Here is an 11,197-nt window from a genome sequence, read left to right on the forward strand (position 1 = left end):
GGGAGCCAGACTTCGTTCCCGACTTCAACTGCAGGAAGACTTCGTCCGGACTCCTACGGGAGCCAGACTTCCTTCCGACTTCAACTGCAGGAAGACTCGTCTGGACTCCTACGGGAGCCAGACTTCATCCCCGACTTCAACTGCAGGAAACTTCGTCCGAACTCCTACGGGAGCCAGACTTCATCCCCGACTTCAACTGCTAGTAGACTTCATCCGGACTCCAATGGGAGCCGGACTTCATCCCCACTTCAACTGCAGAAGACTTCATCTGGACTCCTACGGGAGCCGGACTTCGTCCCGACTTCAACTGCAAGAAGACTTCGTCTGGACTCCTACGGGTAGCCGAACTTCATCTCTGACTTCAACTGCAGGAAGACTTTGTCCGGACTCCTACGGGAGCCGGACTTCATTCTGACTTCAACTGCAGGAAGACTTCGTCCGGACTCCTACGGGAGCCGACTTCATCCCGAACTTTGACTACAGGAAGACTTCATCTGGACTCCTACGGAGCCAGACTTCATCCTCGACTTCAACTGCAGGAAGGCTTCGTCCGGACTCCTACGGGAGCCAGACTTCGTCCCTGATTTCAACTGTAGGTAGACTTCATCCGGACTCCTACAGGAGTCGGACTTTGTCCCGGACTTCAACTGCAGGAAGACTTCGTCCGGACTCCTACGGAGTCGGACTTCATCCCCGACTTCAACTGCAGGAAGACTTCGTCCGGACTCCTGTGGGAGCCAGACTTCGTCCCCGACTTCAACTGCAGATAGACTTCATCCGGACTCCTACGGGAGCCGGACTTCATCCCCGACTCCAACTACAGGTAGACTTCGTCCAGGCTCCCACGGGAGCCGGACTTCCACCCTGAACTCCTGTTGCAGGTCTCGACTGAGATCCTAGATAAATGATCCCCATCCGAGCTTCTACGGAGATCGAACTCCAACCGAACTTCGACCGACAGTCTGGACCCCCTAGCAGACCATAATAATGGCCAGACTCTGCTCCACTTCCTGCATGGATTCCACACGACTCCATCACTCCCTGCAGAACATAATAATGGCCACAGCTCTGCTCCACTTCTTGCGATGGATACCGTGTGGCTCCTCCACTCTCTGGCAAGTCACGACAATGGACGCCGCTCCACTCCCCGCAACAGACTCCACGTGGCAGGTCACGTGATGACCACGATTCGCTCCACTACTCTTCATAACAAGCACCTTCTGGCCCCAAACGCCCGTTGCCAGACGGTTACAAACGTCGCTATCAATCTGTTGCACCCTCCACCTATAAAAGGGGGACCCCAAATACGTTAATCTCTAAGCCCTAAGTTCTATCTCAAAACTCTGTTAAAATTTCATTCGAGCACTCCATTCTTGTTGAGGCAGAGAACTGTCTTGAGCGTCGGAGGTCTTGCCGGAGCAACCCCAACTCTGGTTTAGACTTCTTTTGCAGGTCCCGGTGGTGACCGTGACTCCCTCGACTCCAGCTTCTCCGACGCAGGCAGATTTTGCACCAACAGGATTGGCGCTAGAAGGAGGGCTGAACCTTCACAGTACCCTTGTTCTTAAAGGAGCGCTCAACGGGACCACCTCCGTCATCTTTTCTGACATCCTCTCCTCCTTCCCCCACTAGGTCTTCGCCCGATGCCTCCCCGCAAAGCATCCACGCGGCGATCCACGACCTCCGCAGCCAGATCTCAGGCTTCGGCCTCACCTCCAGTTTTCCAGCCTTCTCCCCCTCCTTCGACAATGGTGGTTGGTGCAGAGTAATTCGACCTACTGGTGCAGCAGATCAGAGGCCTCACTGAAGCTGTGCAGGCCATACAACAGCAGCAGCAGCCGCAGGCATCAGTGCGACTAGAGAGAGCATCGTCAGAACTCAAAAATTTGGTGGTAGGATGGGCCACTTGGGCCAGCCACCCCATCTTTCTCGAAAAGATGAATTCGAGGATGGAGCACCCTCAGTCAGATCACGATTCCACCCCTAGAAGATTTCTACCTCCATTTTGCCAGAAGACCCTCGAGACCCGTAGTCGAGAGGATTTCCTGGATCGGAGGCTCCAGGAGATGAACCGGTGGATCAAAGAATTCCGCCACACTCCCCCCGCTTATGGTGAGGATATTTGTACTGACCCTCCCTTTTTTCAAATGATCATGCAGGAACCAATCCCGCCGAACTTCAAGCTCCCTCAGTTTGAAAGCTACGACGGGACTTCGAACCTAGTTGACCATCTGGAGGCCTTCCGGACAATGATGCTGCTTCATGGCATGCCCGACGCCATCCTGTGTCGAGCCTTCCCATCCACCTTGAAGGGAGCGACGAGAAATTGGTACTCGGCGCTGAAGTCGGGTACCATCTTTTCTTTTGATCAGATGAGCCACCAGTTTGTGGCTCATTTTGTTAGCAGCCGGCGTCCCCAGAGGGGTTCGGAGTCCCTCATCAACATCAAGTAGAGGGAGGGGGAGTCCATTCGGGCTTACGTCAACCATTTCAATATCACCGCGTTGGATGTCCGAAACTTGGACCAATCGGTCGCGATGGCCACTCTGAAAGGCGGCCTTCAGAAGAACGACCTTCTATTCTCCCTGGAAAAGAAGTACCCCAGAGATTTTGCTGATTTATTGGCTCGAGCTAAGGGGTACGCCCGAGCAGAAGAAGCCTTCAAGATGAAGGACGAGGAGACCGTGAGAGAGCGGCAGGCGGGAGACTCGAGTAAGCCCGCAGTCGAGAAAGGGGCGAAAGAAGCTCGGCCGCGTTCTCGAACTCCCCCCGGGCACAAGCATGCCCAGACTCCTCCCCGAGCGTGCAGACAGAGAAGCCCAGAGCACTGAGTCCGTCAGGGGTCTCCCCCAGGGAGATTCCGTGGTTATGCCCCCCTCAATGCATCAAAAATCCAGGTACTGATGAAAGTCAGAGAGCAGCTCCCAAGGCCAGAAAGGATGCGCACGCACCCCGGGAAGCGCAATCCTAATAAGTTCTGCCTCTACCATCGTGACCACGGCCACGACACGGAGGAATGAATTCAGCTTCGAGATGAGATCGAGGAGCTCATCAGATGAGGTCGGCTCGATAGATTCATTTGACATCGGCCTGAGGGTAGAGAGGATCGACCAAGGGCCCTGCCGCAGCTTGAACCGTCGAGGAGGAAAGAGCAGCCCGGAGATCGGCCTCCAATTGGGATCATCAACTCTGTCTTCAGAGGATCTTGACAGGAAGCAGACCTTCTATAGCCCTGAGATTTGAAAAACTTGTAAATGTATTGCGAACGATCCCGCTATAAATCAAGATTTCTTTCAGACTTGCACATCTTTTCCTTTTCGGCATAGACTTGTAACGACAGGAGACGACCCCATCGGACAATGAAAATGAACCCTAATGTGGGCAAAGTTGAAAGTCCAATTACTTTTAGACTGGATGGGGGGAGAGGCCATACAGCGCCCATATGCGCCCCCACAGCCATGTTAGGGACAGGAGGAGAACCTCGTCCTAACATGAGCAAGGTCGAAGGCCCGATTATTTTTAGACCGGATGGGGCGAGAGGCCATACAACGTCCATATGCGCCCCCACAGCCATGTTAGGGACAGGAGGAGAATCTCGCCCTAACATGAGCAAGGTCGAAGGCCGGATTATTTTAGATCGGATGGGGGGAGAGGCCATACAACGCCCATATGCACCCCCACAGCCATGTTAGGGACAGGAGGAGAACCTCGCCCTAACATGAGCAAGGTCGAAGGCCCGGTTATTTTTAGATCGGATGGCGGGAGAGGCCATACAACGCCCATATGTGCCCCCACAGCCATGTTAGGGACAGGAGGAGAACCTCGCCCTAACATGAGCAAGGTCAAAGGCTCGGTTATTTTTAGATCGGATGGGGGGAGAGGCCATACAATGCCCATATGCGTCCCCACAGCCATGTTAGAGACAGGAGGAGAACCTCGCCCTAACATGAGCAAGGTCGAAGGCCTGGTTACTTGTAGACCGGATGAGGGGAGAGGCCACACAGCGCCCATATGTGCCCCCGCAGCCTTGTTAGAAACAGAAGGAGAACCTCATCCTAACCTGAGCTGAAATCGATCACATCAGAAATAGGGGAAGAACCTCATCCTGACACCAATTAAGGTCCGACCATTCGAGACCCAGCAAGAAAGAAGAAAATCTTCTCAGCGACCCTTCTACGCTACCGCGACTCCGTAAAAAGCTAGGGAGAACCCTTGCCTAAAAAAAGAAGGAAAATCTGAAGGAACAGCGGTGGGCTACCCCAACGAAAAATGGAGGCCAAACTACACTAAAAGCACAAAGGACCTCATCTCCATGAAGAAGGAGGAAGAGAAAGTAAGATCTACGGTGACGAACAAAAAGGCAAATCAACATGACGATGGCTAGGAATCTCCAAGCGGCGTCGACGCTGAACCAATCAAAAACATAGGAAACTCGGTGATGATGACCTAATACAAAGATGAATAAGGAACCTTCGAACAACATCGACATCGCATGGGACAAAAATGAAAGAAGTCCGACAGACGACAATTCGACACGACGCACGGGAAAGGTAACAAAGACCTTCTTTCCATTTCATTAGCAAAGTATGCGTTATAGAGCCCGGAAGGTGAAAAAAAAAAACAACAACAACAGCAACAACAAACGAATAGACGGCAAAAGGAGACACATAGGAGGACAAAAGGCAAAAGAGCCCTAAGGGGGCCCGGCTTCCTCCGACTTCGAACTTTCGGCTTCGACCCTCATCAGGGAGTGTCTTAAGCTCTCGACTTCTTCTTCCAATTCCTTCTCTCTCATTAGCATTTCCATATATCTTTGATGAAGCCGCTGGCTTTCATTCTCCGCCTCCCGGTGCCTCTTTCTCAAGACCTCGGATTCTACCTCCGCATCCCTGACTGCCTGCTGCTCGTATACCAGCTGAATCTTCAATTGCTGCAGCTCAACTTTCCCCTCCCCGAGGGCGACAGATAACTCTTCTACGGTTCTTCTCAGGGATTGGAGTTCGTCGGGATCCCGAACGGGAGCAAACTGAGCTCCTTCAGCTAGCTGCCTTTGAAGGCGGGCAACCTCATCGGTCGCCATCTTGAGCTTCCCCCTATAGTTGTCCACCTGCTTGCACCAGCCGGCATGATATGCGTTATAGCTCGCCTCGGCATCCTGGAGCTGTTGCTGAAGGTCGGAGAGCTTCTTCGACCATTCCCGGTCACAGTCGGCCCGAATCGAAAGCCAGGACGAGCTTCCTTCCAACTGGCTAATCCTCTCCTGCGCAGCCGACAGCTCCACTCTGAGAGAGCTGATCTTGACAGCTTGGGCCCAAGATTGGTCGCTGGCATGCTTCTTATGTTCCTTGAGCTCCTTCTTAAAGTTCGCTTTCCTCTGGCTATACTCCATGATCCCTTTCACGTGGAGGTTCCGAAAGTAGGTGGCCTCCACGGTAGCCTCAGAGTGGCTCTCCCTCAACTTACGAAGTTTGCCCTCCATCTCCCTCGACCCTTTTGTTAAATGACGAACTTTCTTCTTCAGACGTTGGATCGTGGACTTCAGCAGAATCTCCTGTGGCAAGGGAAGCACTTCAGCAAGACACTGCCATCGGGAGATAAAAGCGTCAAGGCACATCTCATTGCAGAAAGAAAAATAAAAAAAGAGGAGGGAAGAAGAGTGGAGAAGCCCTCCATAAGGAGAAATTCAATTTTATTGATTGAATGTTTCTTAAAGACAAAAAGAAAAAGAAAAATTGCAATAAAAGAAAAATACAAAGTCGGAGGTCTCAGACCTCTGAAATAGGAGTTGGGGAGCTCGGTGTTCTCGGAAGGAGAGCTGCGGTGGCAGTAGCAGTGTGAGAAGGCCTGGCTTCGTCTTCAGATGCCTCGTCCAAGAAGCTGAGGTCGAGCTCGAAAAATTTCTTGGCCACCTTCTCTTGACAGAGCTCGAATCTTTTGATGAATGCCTCTTGGCTAAACTTGACGTTCAGGTCCCTCATCTCCGCAGAAGCCTTGAACTCCTCCACTGCTAGGGCCCTGACCTCCGAGATCAGAACCGAAATCTGCTTCATCAAATTTGCGACCTCGGCCTTCGCCTTCCTCACCGTCTCCTTCGAGGCCTGCTTTTCTTTCTCAAGGGCCTCTGGGAGGTTGGCTACCTCGACGGCCTTTTCTTTGAGGTGGGCGACTTCGGCCCGGTGACTCTCCTCCGCCTGGATAGCATCCCTCCTCGCCCAGTTCGTCGCCTCGATGTTGGCAAGGAGCTGGTGCCCGATCTGCAAGGGTGGCTAGGAGGTCAGACCAGAGGTTGAGAAGCTAATTAAATGAAGGTGCAAAGGGAAGGAGGAAAGTGAATCTGTTTACCTCGAGAAAGGATCCTGGGGAGTCCCAAACCCGCTGTTCGGGATCGGCGCGATCAATCCTCTAGACGACTTCAGGCAAGATACAGCCATTGATCAGTCGCTTTATCAGGCCCCTGTCATTAAAGGGATTCTCCCCTGACTCCCCTTCAGAACCGTGGGACTCTTCGATGTCGGCTCGGCGGTTACTCACCCTGCAAGACACCGACTTCCTTCTCCTCTCCCTCTAAACCCCTGGCACCTCCTCGAAGCGGACCCCCGAAGCGGGAACCTCAGCGGGGGAACTCCTTGAAGAGGCCCGGGGAGTCGGAGGTTCAGCGTCTGAAGGAATGTCGACCGCGAGGGCCGCCTGGGCAGGCGTGATCGAGCTCGTCTCCTCCGTTCTGGCTTTCTTTGTCGATTCGGAGGTTGCAACACCTTTTCTTTTGTGGGCCTTGAGGCCCTTGGCGAGCATCCGTGCTGCTTCGACGTCCATTCCTAAAAATAAAAAAAAAAAAGAGAGATCAGTCATCGGGTGAAAAAGGAAGAAGTGACATGCAAAAAAAAAAAAAGAAGAGAAAAGAGAGAAGAAGAGCAGGAGAAAAGAAGAGGAAAGGAAAGATGGGATACTCGCAGGATCCAGGGGGCTCAAGCCGATATTGAACAAAAACTGCTCCTTCAGAAGGTTGGGAAGGGAAGGAGCCGAATAACTAAGAAGCCTCCGGGCGGCCTGAAGGTCATCCTCCCCCAGGCTAGGAGCCCGACGGACAGAGTCCCTCAGGGAGCCCCAAGGGGGCAATCCCAGCCTCAAGGTCGGGCAGTGGACAAAAAGGTACTTTCCCTTCCAGTTATGGATTGAAGAGGAAGCACCTTTCAGCAACCCCTTCTTGCCAAACTGGGGGAAGAAATACCACCAGTCCTTTGTCGAGGGGTGACGCTTGAAGGTGTAAAAATACCTAAATAAAGAAAGAGATGGCTGAACTTCGACTACGTGGCAAAGGGAGAGGAACCCTATCAGAAACCTAAAAGAATTCGGCGCGACTGAAGCTAAGAAAATGTCTAAAAAACAAAAAAGAGCGACGATGAAGGGCGGAAGCGGAAGCCGGAGCCCAGCAAGGAAGGCCTCCTGGTACAGGCAGAAACGGCCAGGTGGGGGGGTGCTAGCCCGGTCGGTGGGACCAGGAAGCTCCAGATCGTACTCTGAAGGAACTCCATACTGAACCCTTATCAGTAAGAGTTCATCTGGAGTCAGAGAACAGGGAATGGCACCCGGTGTAAAAATCGAGCGAGGCCCAGCCCCAGATGTGGGTTCGTCTATAGTGTGGGGGTTTTGGGGGACTGAGACGGACGAACTCCTGGAACCACTAGAGGCGGAGGTGCCGGAAGAAAATTCAAACAAGGATCCTAAAAATTTTGGAGAAATCAGATAGAACAAGAGGCGAAAGGTTTGCGGGGGACCAAACCAGAGGGATGCGGTAGAAGAAAAATGGAGGAGAAGGGGCACCTAAATGGCAAGAAAAGGAACGAAAGTTTCGGGACTAACCTAAGTCGCTCCGAAGGATGCAAAGGTGCGAGGACAGGGATGACTCGAAGAACGCTTAGGGCCAAGGTAGACGCCAAGGAGGGTCAGAGCTCTCAAAGAGAAGGCAGACACCGACAGAACTTTCAAGCGAAATGAGGCTCCTGAAGGCGGAAAGGTGGGTTTAAATAGACCCTGGGAGCCGGTGCTATAATGATCGCAAATTTTCCTAGGCCGACCCACACTCGCCACGTGTCCCACTCGCCATGGCAGGCGGCTAAAAGTGACTGACAACTGACAAAGCCATTACTGCACCGTACCTGGGCCAGCACTCCAGCGGAAATTTTGAAAGGTCCCTTCGGATCGCCTCGATTTGAAAAGACTCCAGCACGCGCACATTAAATGCTAGAATATCTGAGGACGATCGTGCACGGGATTCAAGGGGACAACTTCAGCTGTGAAAATTTTTCTGTACTTCCTTCATTCGAAACTCGAACTTGAAAGTAGGGGGACTGGGGTTGGGTATAAAATACCTCCCAGCCGAAGTTCATGACAGGAGTGACCCTCCAGGGATTCTACCGACGTCCGACCTTCGATGACATCTTTCCGAACCTCTTCGGCGGTCGAGACTCCGCAACGTTTCCACGCTCTACCGACGGATAAAACCCCCACCAGAGTAGGCCGAATTCTCCATGATGGGCGGACTCCACCCAAGTTTCGATGGCGGTCGACCACCTACTAGACTTCATCCGAACTCCTATGGGAGCCGGACTTCGTCCCCGACTTCAACTGCAAGAAGACTTCGTCTGGACTCCTAGAGGAGTCGAACTTCGTCCCCAACTTCAACTGTAGGAAGACTTCATCCGGACTCCTACGGGAGCCGGACTTCATCCCCAACTTCAATTGCAGGTAGATTTTGTCCGGACTCCTATGGGAGCCGGACTTCGTCCCCGACTTCAACTGCAGGAAGACTTCGTCCGGACTCTTACAGGAGCCGGACTTCGTCCCTGACTTCAACTACAGGTAGACTTCGTCCGGACTCCTACGGGAGCCGGACTTCGTCCCCGACTTCAACTGCAGAAAGACTTCGTCCGAACTCCTACGAGAGCCGGACTTCATCCCTGACTTCAACTGCAGGAAGACTTCGTCCGGACTCCTATAGGAGCCAGACTTCATCCCCGACTTCAACTGCAGGAAAACTTCGTCCGGACTCCTATGGGAGCCGGACTTCGTCCCTGACTTCAACTGCAGGTAGACTTCGTCCGGACTCCTACGGGAGCCGGACTTCGTCCCCGACTTCAACTGCAAGAAGACTTCGTCCGTACTCCTACGGGAGCCGGACTTCGTCCCCGACTTCAACTGCAGGAAGACTTCGTCCGTACTCCTACGGGAGCCGGACTTCATCCCCGACTTCAACTGCAGGAAGACTTCGTCCGGACTCCTACGGGAGCCGGACTTCGTCCCCAACTTCAACTACAGGTAGACTTAATCCGGACTCCTACAGAAGCCAGACTTTATCCCCGACTTCAACTGCAGGTAGACTTCATCCGGACTCCTACGGGAGCCAGACTTCGTCCCCAACTTCAACTGCAAGAAGACTTCGTCTGGACTCCTACGGGAGCCGGACTTCATTTCTGACTTCAACTGCAGGAAGACTTCATCCGGACTCCTACGGGAGCCGGACTTCGTCTCCGACTTCAACTGTAGGAAGACTTCGTCCGGACTCCTACGGGAGCCGGACTTCATCCCCGACTCCAACTGCAGGTAGACTTCGTTCGAACTCCTACGGGAGCCGGACTTCATCCCCGACTCCAACTGTAGAAAGACTTCGTTCGAACTCCTACGGGAGCCGGACTTCATCCCCGACTTCAATTGCAGGTAGACTTCGTCCGGACTCCTACGGGAGCCGGACTTCATCCGGACTCCTACAGGAGCTGGACTTCGTCCCCGACTTCAACTACAGGAAGACTTCGTCCGAACTCCTACGGGAGCCGGACTTCCTCCCCGACTTCAACTGCAGGAAGACTTCGTCCAGACTCCTACGGGAGCCGAACTTCATCCCCGACTTCAACTGCAGGAAGACTTCGTCCGGACTCCTATGAGAGCCGGACTTCGTCTCTGACTTCAACTGTAGGTAGACTTCGTCCAGACTCCTACGGAAGTCAGACTTCGTCCCCGACTTCGACTGTAGGAAGACTTCGTCCGGACTCCTACGGGAGCCACCGACTTCAACTGCAGGTAGACTTCGTCCGGACTCCTACGGGAGCCGGACTTCATCCCTGACTTCAACTGCAGGAAGACTTCGTCCGGACTCCTACGGGAGCCGGACTTCATCCCCGACTTCAACTGCAGGAAGACTTCGTCCGGACTCCTACGGGAGCCGGACTTCATCCCCGACTTCAACTGCAGGAAGACTTCGTCTGGACTCCTACCGGAGCCGGACTTCATCCCCGACTTCAACTGCAGGTAGACTTCGTCCGGACTCCTACGGGAACCGGACTTCATCCCCGACTTCAACTGCAGGAAGACTTCGTCCGGACTCCTACGGGAGCCGGACTTCATCCCCGACTTCAACTGCAGGTAGACTTCGTCCGGATTCCTATGGGAGCCGGACTTCGTCTCCAACTTCAACTGTAGGAAGACTTCGTCCGGACTCCTACGGGAGTCGGACTTCGTCCCCGTCTTCAACTGCAGGAAGACTTCGTCCGGACTCCTACGGGAGTCAGACTTCGTCCCCGACTTCAACTGCAGGTAGACTTCATCCGGACTCCTACGGGAGTCGGACTTCATCCCTGACTTCAACTGCAGGAAGACTTCGTCCGGACTCCTATGGGAGTCGGACTTCGTCCCCGACTTCAACTGCAGGAAGCTTCGTCTGGAATCCTACGGGAGCCGGTCTTCATCCCCGACTTCAACTGCAGGAAGACTTCGTCCGGACTCTTGCGGGAGCCGGACTTCGTCCCCGACTTCAACTGCAGGTAGACTTCATCCGGACTCCTACGGGAGCCGGACTTCGTCCCCGACTCCAACTGTAGGTAGACTTCGTTCGGGCTCCCACGGGAGTCAGACTTCCATTCTGAACTCCTGTTGCAGGTCTCAACCGAGATTCCTCGACAAATGATCCCCATCTGGGCTTCTACGGAGATCGGACTCCAATCGAACTTCGACCGACAGGTCTGGACCCCCTGGCAGACCACAATAATGGCCACGACTCTGCTCCACTTCCTGCGACAGATTTCGTGCGGCTCCATCACTCCCTGACAGGCCATAATAATGGCCACGGCTCTGCTCCACTTCCTGCGATGGATACCGCGTGGCTCCTCCACTCTCTGGCAAGTCACGACAATGGACGCCGCTCCAC

This window comes from Elaeis guineensis, chromosome 12 (genome assembly GCF_000442705.2).
Source record: "Elaeis guineensis isolate ETL-2024a chromosome 12, EG11, whole genome shotgun sequence".
In the NCBI taxonomy this organism is placed as follows: domain Eukaryota; kingdom Viridiplantae; phylum Streptophyta; class Magnoliopsida; order Arecales; family Arecaceae; genus Elaeis; species Elaeis guineensis.